This window comes from Aphelocoma coerulescens, chromosome 2 (assembly GCF_041296385.1).
Source record: "Aphelocoma coerulescens isolate FSJ_1873_10779 chromosome 2, UR_Acoe_1.0, whole genome shotgun sequence".
NCBI classification, from domain to species: domain Eukaryota; kingdom Metazoa; phylum Chordata; class Aves; order Passeriformes; family Corvidae; genus Aphelocoma; species Aphelocoma coerulescens.
The window spans coordinates 16,612,738-16,625,424 of NC_091015.1; the positions used below are offsets into that span (position 1 = coordinate 16,612,738).

A 12,687-nucleotide genomic window follows, 5' to 3' on the forward strand; every position below is an offset into this window, starting at 1 on the left:
CTCTCTTCAAATACCGTGGGTGTTTCCTGCTGCAACACACCATATGTTCTCCCAGCACTGAAATGATCTGGTTGCCGCAGTAGTCCTGGAATTTATCTTAAATTGCAACAGATTTTGAATCTAATTTCTAAGGTATCTTTAACTTAGAGAAATTGTTGTTGCCACAGATGTGTTTGAAGCTTGGGCTCATACAATGCAGCTTACTTTGTAAGAAATCTTGTATCTCTTCAGTAGTGGCTGTCATTTCTGAATGTGTATTTCATTCCTCTTTATCAGTCTGTCCTTTAACCAGTGAAGAATGATAACAGCCAATGGAAAGCCTTCTAGCACAGATTCCCTCTTTGAAAACCTACTGTCTATGAACAAGAGCTGTAAAATCAGCTCTTCTCAGTACTCTGCAGTGAATGAATATTGACTATTCAGAGGCTGAGGGAGATATTTCTGTAATTATGAGAGAAGCTTGTTTACTGGGGATAGAAGCCAAGTATGCAGGGATATGGTACCTATTGATTTCTGCTTCTCTGCTGGAGAGAGAAGTTGCTGGTTTTGGTCCTGAATTTCATATGTGTGGAGTATTTAAATGCATTCCTTGGGCATGCAAGGAACTCTAAGAGGTACTATATCTGCTATGTTGAATAACTTTCCGCCTTGCTGACAGAAATCGGGAATGGTTTGAAGGGTGACTGAAAAGCAATTTGAGGGTCTTGAGAAACTCCCGAGTTCCTGGTGTGGATAAGAGCACAGGAAGAATGGGGAAGAGTGTACCCTTCCTTCATTGTGTTCAGCCACTCTCTCTGGCTAACTATGGTGCTGAGGACAATATGAAAAGCAAATACTGTTACTGTTTGTTTCCTGCCTACAGCAGAGAAGTAGCTTTACTGTTTTCCCAGGTTGCTGTAAGGGGTTACTGCAGCAGCAGTGGGAGTGGGGGAGTATGAACTGGAACAGGTACTTACTGGCTGCATAACATCCCACGAGGCCTGGGGGAATGAATGTGGGGAATACTGTGAGTCATACTTGTCAGTCTCATAAAGCAGGAGGCTTTTTAAAATTGGCCTTGGAGGGGAAGAGGTGTTTAATGGAGCAGTTGTGCAGGAGTTATGCAAATAGAGAACATAAATAATGAGCAAAGGCACTCATTTAAGCTTCTTGCCTCCTCAGAAAATGACTAAATGCAAACAACCACTGTGAAAGTTAAGAAAAATGCATCATCATTTAAGTATAACGGGTGCAAAAATGTGGCCATCCATGATGATAAGAAAATTCTCCTTTTGTGAATAGAAAAATTAATTTCTGTAGTTGTTGAACAGAAAACATGTTTGCTGTCGATCCGTTTGGTTTTTTGTGCTTTCCAGTTTCCTTTGGAGAGCAACAAGGCAGAAAGCTGAAAAGCAGTTCCCTAACCCAAGAGCTGGTGAGGAGCGGAGGTGGTAAAAAGACCAGTCTCCAGTTTTGCTTTGGACATATCTTCAGTGTTTAGGCTGGTTTTGTTTAAAAAGCTTTTCTTTTCTGTCCCCCTATTCATGCAGGATTTCATTTACATGTAAATACTGTGTATTCTTTGGTAAAACCAAGAGCATGTTTTTAGAGTATAGCTGCCTTTTTTTTTTCCCCTCTTCTCTAGTGACACAGCCACTTCTTGCTGTTTTAAATTAGTTTTGAACAGAGCTTATGAAATGTAATTGTTCCAGTCCTGGGCTTACTTGCAGATGCTCACATCATAGTGAGGCTCTTATCTCTGATAGTAAGCCTTACCAGCAGACTTAATGGGCATAAAATTTTCTTGGAGTACTACTTCTGCCTCTTGCAGTGTAGGGAGGCCATCCCAAGCTTTGAAGCAGTTGGAAATGACAGATCCACTGTCCCACATGCTGCTCCACTGTTGTACGTGTCCTCCCGTGGCCTGCCCTGTATTTTAGCCCAGCTTCCTCCTGGGTGTACAGACGCAGAGGTAGTGGCAGTGTGGGTGTGGGTGGATACACAACTGTGGTGATGTGTTCCTGTTCTGAGGGGACTGTTTCTCCGAATACAGCTCCTCTGTGGCTGTAATAAGGCCACTCAAGCTGATTACAGATGAGATAGCAAGGTGTCCTGATGGCCCTATGACAAGTGCTGCAATAGAATAGTTCAGGTTTTGTTTTACTGCTGGAGGAGGGAGATGGGATATGACTGTTCTTATGCATCTGGTTGTATGGAAGTGCAGCTCTGCTGTAATCTGTATGACTCTTTGCACGCCCGGCATATGCCTAAGTCTGCCCTCTACATTGTACATGAAGGGGAAGCAGTCTTGAAAATCATGTGAAGGTTCATCTTAAAAACACCAGTGCAACTTCAACACTGATTAGAAAACTGTGCTGTGCTGTAATTGTGCCTGCAAGAGACGTTGCAGCTGTATTTCTAGGGAAAGTTACTTGAACTGCTGCTGTAACACCATAGCAATTGTCTCACCAAGGACTTTGTTTAGAAAACCCAAACAAAGCAATTCTCTCACTCTTGAGCTTGATGCTATATTTCCTATTAAAGAATTTACTTGCTTTCTTCTGTTGATTTCTGTAAGTTAGGTTTTACCTGTTGCTGGATGTGGAGATAACTGGAACTAAATATATGGTAATCTGTTCTTCTGTTCACTTTTTGGTGGGGAAAGAAACAATATTATTGACTCTCCATTCTCCTGAGCCATCTGTTTTGCTCTGTTGTGTGTGGTTTTTAGAGGATAAACTTCTACTTGCTGCAACTGAAGAAACCCAGAATGTAAATGAGCTTCTGCATGGAAGATTTTGGAATGTTGTTGCTAACCATAGGATAAAATTTCAACATAATAAAAATAATTATTCTAACAGAAGCTGGATGTAGTGTGCTTACAGCCTCTGTTGGATAAAAATTGCACAGTCCAGTCCAGGAGTGCATAAAAGTCTGAGCAATATTAACAGCTGTTTATATGATCAGACAGAAACTAGGTTGATTTTCTCCACTTACATGCAAGTTCTTATAAAAACAATCATTCCTTGTATTGCAGTCCATTACTTTATTACCATGAGATCACTGTATAGCCTGTGTGCTGTGTGAGAGTATGCTTTGTGCTGGGAAACAATCTGCTACAAAATTGTTGGGATCCACTAGTTTCTGGCCTAAGTGCACTGCTAAGTACAGTGAGGTATGGGATGATTTTCTGCTGGACTGAGTGTATTCATCTTCAAGACACTAAATAGTCAGCAGTGTAGTGATTCAAAGCATGAGAAGAGAATTTGATCCTATAATGGCCATTGTTTTCTTTGTTTTAAAAATACTGTGGTGTTTGGGAACTGCCTGAACTGTAAAATCTGGGCAGCAGCTGTGTGTCTAAAGTGACTTTCTTAAACATGAGAGCTCTTCCTGAATTAGGAACACGTGCAATCCAGAAATTTGCTGATTGTCCAAAGGCCAGTGTAGCTCTTGGCTCTACATTTTGTTTCCTTGAGATTCTCCCTGGAGCTGGACAGGCCTGCTAATGACTTTCTGTGCTCTATTTTCCCACTTCCCTCACTGCTTTGTTGTCGTGCAACATCTCTGACATCTCCACGGAGAGAAACCTGTTGCAGTGCCGAGTGTAGCTTTGAGCTTGCTTGGTTTTGGACCAATCCTTTAGCAGATGCTGACATTGAGTGTTTGTTTTGCACACAGAAGTTGAGGTTGCCCTGTTGTAGGGGTTCAGAGCACTGTTGACATAAAATAGAATACCAGGTTGGAAGGGGGCCTTAAGAATCATCTGATCCAGCTTTCCTTGGGCAAAAGAAAGCATCATCTACACAAGATGCCCCAGCACCCTGTCCAGTTGAATGTTAAAGGTGTCCAGTGTTGGGGATTCCACCATTTCCCTGACGAAATTATTCCAATGACTGACTGCTTGCTCTCATTGTGAAAAATTTTCCTACTGTGTCTGATCAGAATCTCCCCAGGAGTAACTTGTAAAAAGGGAGATTCCATCTTTTTTGTAGCCACCCTTTGAATACTGGAACATCTTTGATAATAATCTGTCATAGCAGGACATGCTGAGATGAGACTGTAATTTGATCCTTTATGCTAAATCCTGTTGTTTTAACCTTGCTTGCTCAATGCTATCTGGTATGATTCTAGGCCTGCGTAGAAGGTAGGGAGGATTAGAGTGTGAGAATCTGGAAAGAAAAAGGTAGTATTTGAAGCTTACCTATGAAGGTCATAAAAATTTAGCATGTTGCTTGTGTTTATATATAGATTTGTTGTATTCTGGGTTTAGACCTTCAGTTTAATTTGTCAAAATGGAAATAAAAGACTTCATGTCAGCAGTCACCAGTCCTTGAGAGTAAACTGAAGAGGTGAACAAAATCCATAGGAGGAAACCTTGTTATGGACAATGAAGCTTTTTCACAAGGTGTGAACTGAAAAGCTTTGCCCCAAAGCAGATTACTCTGAGCTGTCTTGATTCAAAGGCTTGCATGACATGAAAGTCTATCCAGTTCTGACTTTTCTCTCTATTTAGAGAAACTTGAGTTTGGTTCTGTGTTGGTTCTATGTTGCTGCTGTTTTATTACAAAGAGGATATTAATGTAACTAAAAAATGCTGAAGTGTCTCCTTCTTATTCTCACTAGAAAAAGTGAAAAATAAGTCTCTGACTTACCAAGGAGCATGTCTTGCTAGATGAGCTAAAATTTGTGGGTGGGTGCCATCACTTAGGAAAGTAAACAGAAAGCCATTTTAATTTCAAGCTCTATTACAAGAACAAAAGATCAATGTTTGAGAGGCGTTCTATTTGTCTGTGCACTGTAAGTTCTCTAATTCCCTGTTATCTGCTGTCTAGTGTGCCAAAATAATCATATGCTCCAAAGCCTTGGGTAGTTTTCTTGGTGTTGAAGGAAGAAGACTGCTATGGAAGTGCCAAGGATTCCTTTTTCTGTCTGACAGTCCAAGGGTGGCCTTAGAATCACAGAATCATAAAATTATTTAGATTGGAGAAGACCTTTAAGGCCATCAAGTCCAGTCATTAACCGAGCACTGCCAAGTCCACCAGTAAACCATGTCCTCGGTGCCACATCTACACATCATTTAAGTACCTCTAGGCATGGTGAATCCGCCACTCTGCAGCTCTGCCTGATACCTCTGATGTCAGAGCCTGTTTTATGTCAGCTCTGAAGAAAATTGTGTTTGATGTCATATGGCAAATCACAGACACTGCAAGAAAGTTAAAGGTGTAGTTTTGAAGTAACTGTATGTGCTTTGGGCTGTGCTTTACAGGAACAGAATATGTGGTTTCTGTACTGAAGCTTATGTTGTCTAAATCATGTAAAACACACAGCATAAGACTTGGACCAAATTTCTTACCCTTGCTGCGTGTGCAGTCTTGAAGCCTTACTAATTGAGTGTACAAGGGTTGTGTGAAAATGACACATGGGCATGTTTGCTTCTGTCACTTGAGTTCAGTGTGGCATGCCATTATGCTTGTATAGACAGACTGTGACAACTGACAGCAACAATGTATTGTGCCAACATATTTACTAAGACATCTCTTTGATTTGAGTTGGCAGAAGAACTGAAAATTACATTTTCAACAGTATTTTTATATATTATATATAAATTATATATATATATATATATAGGTTTTTAATAAGGGTTTAGTCCAGAGCTAACATGAACCATGTTTGTTGCATTGGGCAGAAAATGCTACTTACAGAGCAGCTGGCATGTACCTTCCCAGGCTCCATCTGTCAGAGTCTGCATTGCTTTGTAAATCACATTCCTATTGGAGATTTGTTTCTTGCTATAATGTTTGCAGCCTGGATTAAAATGGAATTCCTCAGTTGTTTGTTTGTTTGTTTTTTAAAGTTATTTATTAAGTGTGTATGTATGTGTGTGTATATATATGATATGTATATGTCTCTTAAATTTTCCATTGGAAGTAACTTCTCCCCTTAATAAAGAAGCTTTTCTTCTTCTACCTTCTGCAAAAAAAGATGATGATTAAAAATTTGAGACTCTTCTATTTACAGTTAATCGACAGAATGAAAAGCAACTTTCAAGTAAAAGAAAATCAGCAGGGACACAGTGAGATTGACTAAATTGGTCTCAGCCCATAGAAATGCTAATTTGCTATCAAGGCTATTCAGGACTGGTCAGGGGAATATTATTGATGGAAATGAAGGATTTGCTTCTAGCTGATTGTCTAGCATGTCCAGGATTTGGGGGAAGGGCCTGTCTGAAACAGAGTTTGCGAATTACAGGCAGTGCTGGTTACACTGCTGTATGTGTTTGTTAAACAGTAATTCGGTATGTGTCTTGACCCTTGAGATAAAGAAGCTAACTAGTCAATGATTTTTGTCAAGATAGTGTTTCTAAAAAGAAACAGACTGAAATCTTGTTTGTGGACTGCAGTCTAGTGATGGTGGTGGGTGATCATCTCATCTTCTGGTGCCTTGAGTTAATGCCAGCTTTATTGTGCAAGGTCTTTACCTGGGGAGAAGAGCTTTCAAGTTCTACCAGTTTCTCTGTGTTTTGTATAGCTGAGTTACTGCATCTTATCTGGAGAAACTCAACAGACATGGTATTATTTCATACCAGTGAGTTTTTTTGTTTTAGATGCTGGAAGGAAAGTCCCTTGAGTTGAATTGTAGATGCTAGCTTTGCTGTGTTTATTGAGGATTTCTGCCTTAGTAGATGGGAAGAATTATTGTTTACTGAATGAACTTAAAAGAATTTTAATCATGCTGATTTCAGTTTTGGGGTTTCCATAGTGAGAGGAGTCGTGGGGTTTAGAACTGCTCTGAATGGTTAGGCATCCTTCCATACCATACTTGGCTTTCAAATTCCTCCACGTTCCTGGAACAATTAGTTATTTAAGTAATCTAGAGCTTTGATATTTCTATTTGACACCACTTCCCACTATGTGTAGAGAGAGGTGTGTTGAATAGTCTGTTCTATTTCTTGTTTTCACTGTCAGTGAAGGATTGACTGCCAGCTCCCTGGAGAGGCCTTGAACAGGAGGTGGACATGTTCAATGACTGCAATATGTTGCTATTAATAGCTTGCAAGTTATGGGGTAATTAAAACCTTGAGCTTTTACTTGCACACTCACAAATTCAGAAATGGTAGAAAAGTACCACAAAATGACAAGTTATGGCAAAAATCACGTCAGTAAAACCCTTGAACGTTTCTATATTGCACGTACTTTAGTACTGATGTTTGCGATGCCGAATTTTAGCTGAAATTTGCCAGTGATCTGGAATGTGTGTGGCTTTTTGGCTTTAGTTCCCCTTCATATGGAGGCTGGGCTGATCCTGTCATTTTATCAGGCTGTATTTGGACTAAATCCCTTCCTGTTCTTTGTCCCCACATAAATTCTTGCTTTTAAATTTCCCACAGTTGTTTTTACTGATGATAATATTGATATGAACAGTGGAGCAAGTGGTTCCAGTAACAAGAGTACAGATAGTGATCTGCATATGTTGAAGAAAGACCATAGATGAAGTGTACTGGTGACCCCTCTACAGCCTTGTCTGTGCTGCTATGGGAGGGTGCCTCTTGTCCTAGTAAGCTGGAAAAAGGTTCAGTTTGAACTTCTGAGCTAACTCTCCTGATGGCTTACTTCACTTTCCAGTGGGGGAATTGAGGTGCTGATCAGTGTGGAACTCTGTGATTTGTAGGCAGGTAAATTCCAAGCCAACGTAGGTCTGTGGATATTGGGATGCACTCAGCACATCATCCTCTTGAAGTAAATGCATTGCCTAGCCTAATGCATTGCAGAGAGAATTTCTTCAATGGGATTGCTGTATGGCACAAGCACAGTAGACCTGTTGCAGGAGACAACTGACACACCTGATCAATGCTCTATTTTTATCTGTATAGCATACAAATGTAAGCAATCCCTTTTTGTAAATTTTGAAACCTTAGTTTCCCATGCCACTTTGGAACGTTATGTATCCCTTAATGCTATCTCTGTGATGATAGAAACCCTGAATGCTCCCTGCTGGGTACCTGCTACTAATAACCACTGTCTGTGTAGATCTACTTGGATGGCTTCCAGGTAGGTAGTTGGCTCCTGAAAGTTCTTCAGAATATAGAAACTTGTGGCACTTGCCACAAGTGACTCTCTTCTTCCATTTATAACTGATACTCTGATGTAATAACCATCAGTAACAGCCAGAAAGTCTACCGTGGTGCAGTGTGTTCAAAAAGCAGTCTGACAAGCTCTGGAAAAGGGGTGAGGGAGAACCTGTATCTGTGGGGTACCCACTTATTTCAGTGTGTAACTCCTCAGTTATTTACAGTGATCTCAGGACATGATATTCAACATAAGCTGTTTTTACCTCCAGAGCCAAAAGTCTAATCTAGTGTATATGGCATATTTAAACCTTTTAAAAACACATTACTACAGCTTGGATGTGGAATACTTGGTCTAAGAACTTGTATTGTGAGTAGTTTGGAGATGTCCAAGCCTTTTGCAATTAGCAGTCAGAAGTAACAAATAAACCCTCAAGACCAGCTTTGCATTGTTAAAAGCCTTATCAGATCAGTGAAGCAGCAACTTCAGACTCATATATCTGAAGTTCCACATAATGTTACAAGCTCTTGCTTTAGGGAGGTTTGCTCCTGTTTTCTGAGTGGGGAAACCACTTTTCAGAAATCCATTCCTTCTGCTTTGGAGTGTCTCCAGCTAGTCCTCAGGCAGGTTAAAGTACTGATGTCTAGAACTAGTCTCCAAGCCACTTCCAGAATGTACATCTTCACCATTCTAAAAAGTATTTCCTATTGACTTGAAAAATGAGATGCTCTGGGTCGTAGTTAACATAAGATAAAAATTTTACTGGGTGGTTTGATATGGATCTCTGAGCTAAAATGGCAAGACCTTAGTGAAGGAAACAGGGCTTGGAAACCTCAACTGTAGTGTTTGTGTTATCAGAAAGCGTGAATTCTGTAAATATCAAAGATTCTCACATGATGAGATGAACAAAAGAGAACTAATGGATATATTGATGACTTTTGCATGGTTGCATTATGTGAATGCTGATGGACGATAGAGATTGAATTCCTGTGGCAACTGATTGTAGTAATCCTAATTTTCTCTTTAATCAATTAATGATAGGTGGAATTCTTTTTCAAAAAGACTGAAATGTAAAACTGAACAATTATCTTGTGTTTACTTGTGAAGCAAACACAAATGTACTGCAGTGTTGTATTTGTTAAAGCTGCATGAGCAGTGACAGCAAAGGCAAATAGAACTGAGTGTAAAGCTGTTCCTGTAGCTTGATTTCGGACAGTGATTAAGCCCAGCAACAGAACTCCAAGCATCTGAACAGGTATTGGGCTCTCAATGCTTAAGAGCTCTGTTTAAGTTGCTGATTATTGGGCTGCTTTAGGGCAGTTCTCTGTTAGTAGTTTATCCTGGATGAGTTTTTCTGAACTTGAATTTGCACATATTCCAACAGCTGAAGATGAAAAATGTGGAGCAACCCATGCCACATACTAAGGATGCATTTTGACTTGTTTTTGCTAGGCCAGCCAGCTTTGGTTCCATCTGATGAGCTACTCTGACCTTTGTCAGATGGAACCAGTTGTTCTGGTGGGGAATTTATCTTACAGGGAGTTTCAAGCACAGTGAATGGAACTGAAGTTGAGAGAGGGAGAAGAAAGGTTGGACAACAGGTACTGAGGGTGTGGACTGGTGTGTTTGCAGTAGAAGGTTTGACTTCTGAAGATGATTTCCAGTGTGAGCTGATGAGATCTGTGGAGGGAGCCTGTACATGCAGTTGTGTGCTGTATGAACTGGAAGATGGTGGGAATTAGCTGAGAGAGAGAGGTGGGAGGGCAGATGGCTTGAGCAATGCACACACAATGTTGTGGGGATGTGCCTGTGTGGGTGGCAGTTTGGAGAGGGGAAAAAAATGTGACTTGTAAAGATCAGCTGTAGAGTGATGGACAGGTTCCTCATCATTTGACCTTGACATGTCACTGAACTGAAGACTCAGTAATTAAGCTTCTACTCTCTTTGTTGTGTCAGTTGCTTGGGTGCAGAACCTGTTTTGACTTTACTATAGTATTTATGTAAACTTTCCAAGGCAGCTTTATAATACAAGTTGCATTAGACAAGAATACATGGTATGCAGTGTGGACTGCCATGTAGTTTAAACTGTCTCTTTATGTACCCCATTAAATGATATGAGAGGTTTTCCATTTTAATTTTTTAGTGTTAAATCTAGTTATGTGAAAGCAATTTCAAACAGCAGTTTTGTCATAGTCACATGACTGTTAAAGGTGAACTGGGGATACAGGTGGGAGCTTACAGGAGGGAAACTTCAAAAGCTGCAATGTTCTGTAAAGAATCTCCACTTTGCTACTGAAGGACATCAAATTTTGTTTATATCAAGGACAACTGGAGAAAAAACAGTTTCTTTGAAGCTTTTAATACAAGATGGCGAAGTAAATCGGAACCGTTAGGAAAGAAGTCAGGTGACAGTCTTTGTAATGTGTTGTCATGAAATTGAGTAGTTAACTAGTGCTTATGTATTACATTGAATGTAAACATGTGCATTATATTCTATGCTGCTTTCAGATTTTGCTTAAAAAGAGATGTGAAAGTAACAGTTGAAGAACACTGGAACTCCCAGCTCCCTCCTGTTTCTGTCGCACAGTTCTTGGCTTCTCCCTCTACCCTCCCGCCTTTGCTGTCTGTGAAGCTTTAAAAGCTTGTATCTTGTGGATACCAGCAGTTCTCAATACAATACTGCAAAAGACTGTATGTCAAGTTAGTTCTAATCTAAACTGTTACCTGCAAACTGAAATTGCCGGAATTATCTGCAAGGCTTGAAAATGTTCCTAATCTAGTTCTTACAGGACATGAAATGCATTCCACATCTCATCTATGTTCATTTAATCCTGCTGCCAAACTAGTAATTTGAGCAAATAACTAAAATATTTGGTGCTTAGGCAAATGAGAGCAAGACATTTAATCAATGAATCATTATAGATGAAAAGAAACTTGTTATACACTGAAGTTTTCTCATTTGACAGCACTCAGTAATGCAGTGCTGTGACTTTGTCACTTCTTAGTGTTTAGCCTAACAGTATTTAATTGAAACTTTGCAATATGAAAACTTCTTGAGTAAAGGCTACAGATCTACACCTGAATTTATATGAAGTTACACTAATACTGACTGCTGCTTTCTTGGTTGTGTCTGGTTCAGTAAACCTTTTATTTCAGACACCACTGAAGCTGCTACCTGCATTTTTACCATTTCCCACAGTGGCAGAAGTTTGTGTATAAATTATCAGTTGTTTTCTTTAGGCTGTAGATCAGTAGGACAGTGTTTTTGAAGACACTGCTAGAGGCGGTTTGAAGTTTAAAATACCTCTTTGGAAAGCCAGAGTGCTTTTGGAAATGGGTTTCTTGAACCTCTAGTAGTTGTTTTGCAGGTTCTGTTTTCTAAAGAAGCAAAGTGACTTTTACTACTTTTTTCTTACAGCTATGTGTGTCAATACTTTTTTTAGATGAAAGGTAGCTTTGTTTGCCATTTGGAAATACTAAAAAATGGGGGTTTACATAGTGTATCCTTAGTACATGCAATAGCTGTTCTGCCTTTTGGCAACAGATTACACTGAATCATTCTTGCTGCTTCACATTTTAGAAGCATCTGTATATGAATTCCGTTTGAAGGATGGCATTAACCAAGTGTCAGGTGTCACTAATAAGTGTCAAACATGACTCGGAATGTTAGTCATGAATATGAACAAAATTCCTGAACTGGGAGCAATTCACCCATGTTTAAAAAATGTATAATCAAAATGTAGCGTAGCATTATATGTTGCAGTGTATTTAGGTCATGATGCAAATTTTATAATGTATATGAACAGCTTGCCTTCTGGTTTTCTTCTTAAAAACAAGAGACAGGATTTAAAAATGAATGAGTGTATGGAAAATGGAAAACATAGGGTTCAGTTGAATGCTAATGGAATGTCTTTGTTTCCTTGCTTTGTGCTTAACATTGTAACTCTTGCATACAATGTGTGTAGTGTTATTCAAAGAAACAACAATAAAAATAGAAGTCTAGTTGGAAGGGGCTATTATTATGAACCTTTTCTATTGGTTGCTGAGATCTACTGTTTATTCCACAGATACATAAAATTGGGAAGAAACTATAGTAGCACCGAGTCATTGTGTATTGCAAACTCTTCCTTATGCAGTGCATCTCTATTGCAAATGGAAGAAAAGGAAATTCTGGATAGCTGCAGTTTGCAAGTTGGGTAACAGATAAAGTACATGGCCTCCACTGCCAGCTCCTAAGGTGTGATACAGGGAGTACTTCAAAATGGGTTCTGTCTGTGTGTTTTCATGGTAGATGTGGTGTTGGTATCTCCCATCCTGCCAGAGAGGAGGGACTTACTTGGGCCATGCAACTCAAGTAATGTAAACAGTTCCTGGCCTTGGACAGTAACCTGCCCTCTGACTCGGGAGCCATGCCTCAGGACAGATTGATGACTTTACCTTAGCAAGGTGATTTCAAGTTATCCTTTCCCTGTATTTTTACCCTTCGGGAGGAAGCATATGTTCCTTTCTGATACCTCAAAAAACGTGTGTCTTCTCAGTCAATGACGAACTTTCTCAGCTGTCAAGGAAAGTCTATTAACCTTTCGTGTGAGGAGGGTAATTTCACAAGTACTCCTGCATGCAGGAGGCCTCTGTGCAT

General features: G+C 39.8%; 1 protein-coding gene across 13 annotated transcripts in view; it reads left to right on the plus strand.

Annotated features, from left to right (window-relative positions):
• Positions 1-12,687, plus strand: part of ABI1 (abl interactor 1) — a 78,440-nt gene that overhangs the window by 10,121 nt on the left and 55,632 nt on the right. The gene's annotated exons all lie outside the window — the stretch shown is intronic.